This window comes from Lycium ferocissimum, chromosome 4, assembly GCF_029784015.1.
Source record: "Lycium ferocissimum isolate CSIRO_LF1 chromosome 4, AGI_CSIRO_Lferr_CH_V1, whole genome shotgun sequence".
Taxonomy (NCBI): Eukaryota; Viridiplantae; Streptophyta; class Magnoliopsida; order Solanales; family Solanaceae; genus Lycium; species Lycium ferocissimum.
The window spans coordinates 25125648-25128587 of NC_081345.1; positions in this window are offsets into that span (position 1 = coordinate 25125648).

A 2940-nucleotide genomic window follows, 5' to 3' on the forward strand; every position below is an offset into this window, starting at 1 on the left:
ATTAATGGATAAGAATATTTTCATTAAGGCGTATTAACTCCAATATGGAATAACTTTCTTTTGTGTTGGGAGAATGACGGATCTTGATATTTACATATAATAGTAGACAATATTATTCCTCAATTTCACATGTTTGAGCGGGAAGCTTTCTATTTAACTTTTATATGCTTTACGGTTAGATGTTATTTTATTTGTTAACGTTTATCTAATTTATACTACCAATTAATTTGTTACTAATTCTGTAATTGAGAGAGGTGGAAGAAGTAAATCGAGAGAGGCGGAAGAAGTAACATAGTTAATTGTCATATTGATAGATGTTAAATATTTTATTTAGTGACATCTATCTCTTTTATGAAATAATTAATTTTACACTTATTTGTAATCGAGAGGCGGATAGTGTATTGATTAGTTTTAGCAAGTAAGGTAACCGAAAGGGACTTACTATAAATAGCATGTTTCGGTTCAAGCATATATTTACGTGTTTTAATATTACTATTTTGATAATTAATTTGTATAACCGAGAGGAGTGCGATTAATTCTTCAACTTAAGTAATAATATATAAATGTAATCGTGAGAGGCATTTATATATTTATGAGAAATAGGAATTGAAAATTAAAGAATTTACTTTATAATAGAAATATCAAGTGAAGTCAGGATCCCAACACCTTTTAGTATGTTTGTGAAAAATTAAAATATTTCTCCATTGCTTTAATTACATATTTTTTGTTAATTAATTCACCAATCAACTCTCTTATGATATTCTCAAATAGTAATTAAAATAAGAAACGTCTGTAGAATAGATAAACCAATCTCTGTGGGTTTGACATCTTTCTATACTATAATTTGACAGAGTACGAGTAAAAATATATATACGCCAGACACTCGTCAATATTCCCTGACGCTTTTCATTTTCGCCTTAAATACCTTGAAATTTTCAAAGCATTTGGACCTATAGAGCATCAAGTAAATATATTCATATCATGAATAATCTTCTATGAATGTCACAGAATACTCATAATCACCTCTTGCCTTGAAGTTCATTATACCACACAAATCAGAATGGATTAACTTAACTTATTATTAACTTTATTTCCTTTTAAGAGAAAAGGTCCCTTAGTCATTTTCCTTCTAAATAGGACTCACAAGTTGGTAGTCCCTCCACTTTCAATGAACCTCAAAAGTTCATCCTTTGACCAACTTCGAAATCCTATTCAGATTAAAATGACCTAGACGCAAGTGCCATAGATAAGTTCATTCAATTCACGAAAGAAAATTCTCTTACGGGACAGATTAACATTATTCTGTTCAGAAGAGATATTACTTTAAAGTGTCCACGCATTAATGTACCACAAGAGATAAAATGTTTATCAAACTCAATAACACAAGAGTTACAAGAAAAATAAACTAACTATCCATCTCTTGTTTGATTAGAACCGAAAATAAATTCTTTCTAACGTAAATTACATATAATGCATTCTTTAAATTAATGTCTTATCTCTATCAGACGAAGTTCGACTAGTAGTAAGTAAATTTGGATAAAGTCTATTGAGAATTTGAGATATAATCATTAAATAAATCATTAGTTATGTAGTAAGAACAATAAAATTCAAAACACACGTCAGACATATAACCATGCATATTTAATAGCTAGATTTGATAGGGAAACTTAACTATTCATGCAAACTCTATGAGTCATGCCAGATAATTCACCCCATAAATTAAAACAGAACCAACTCAGGAGAGTAAACTACTAATTTAAGTTAGGTAAATATCACTTTTAATAAACCCTAGTTCCATTGAGCCAACGTGTAACTCAGTTGGAGAGTCGAGATAAGCTATCAATTAACTAGGAATTGAAGCACAGTAATTGAACATACAAACTCATTATGTCACTGTTATATACAATAGAGACCATAGAGAACTCATTATATCACTGTTATATACAATGGAGACCATAGAGAATGAACCTTACCACTACTGTTTGAAGAAATAAAATTTAATTTAACAAAAAATTTCCAGAAAATAGAAAAACGCCCAAAAATCCATCTAAACGACCCCTAATGGCCACAAAAGGGCCTAGGTCATGAACCTTGCTCAGTGGATCGTTTCCGATGAACATACCAAATTTCAGGTCAATCGGAATTCATCCAAAAACAGAATTCCGAAACCATGACCAATTTGGATAAAAATGTTTCCTTTTTTTTTTTCCCAGCCAAAGTAGGACTTAAAAAATATATATACATTTGTACAATAATTCTTATCACATACCATCATTAGCGTACGAATATACACGAATCAAGAACAACGAACAAAATTTCAAAATATATTTACATAATGTCAGTGTTGTTTTCTGGAAATTAGCATGTTTATGTAATCATTGCATATAAAATTCAAAACACATCACATAGATATCCATGCATCTTGAACAACAAATTTCAATATAAAAGAACAATTCATGAAATATATATATATATATATGTGATGCCAGGTATTCACTCCAGTAAATTTAAAACCAGAGCTAGCTCAGATGGAGAGTATACTCTTAATTTAAGCCAAGTGAATATCATTATCCCTAGTTCCATTGATCCAACATATAACTCAGATGGAGAGTTAATACCAGTTATAAATAACTAGTGATTATACCTAGTGAAAACCCATAATAAACCTATCCGATATGGAGGAAGACCTAAAGTCAACACATAAATTTATTATTTCACTAGTATTTAGTCATGAAAATCATAAAAAAAAAAAAATCTCTATCATTACTAGATCATAGGCGAGTTATTTTTTCTAAAAATTCATTTTCAGAATAAGAAAAAATGCCCAAAACACCATATAAACAACCGCAAATCGCTGAAAAATGATATGAATAATTACATAGCAGTAGTATTTCTTACCGGGTCGTTTTCGGTGAATCTACCGAATTTCAAATCAATCAG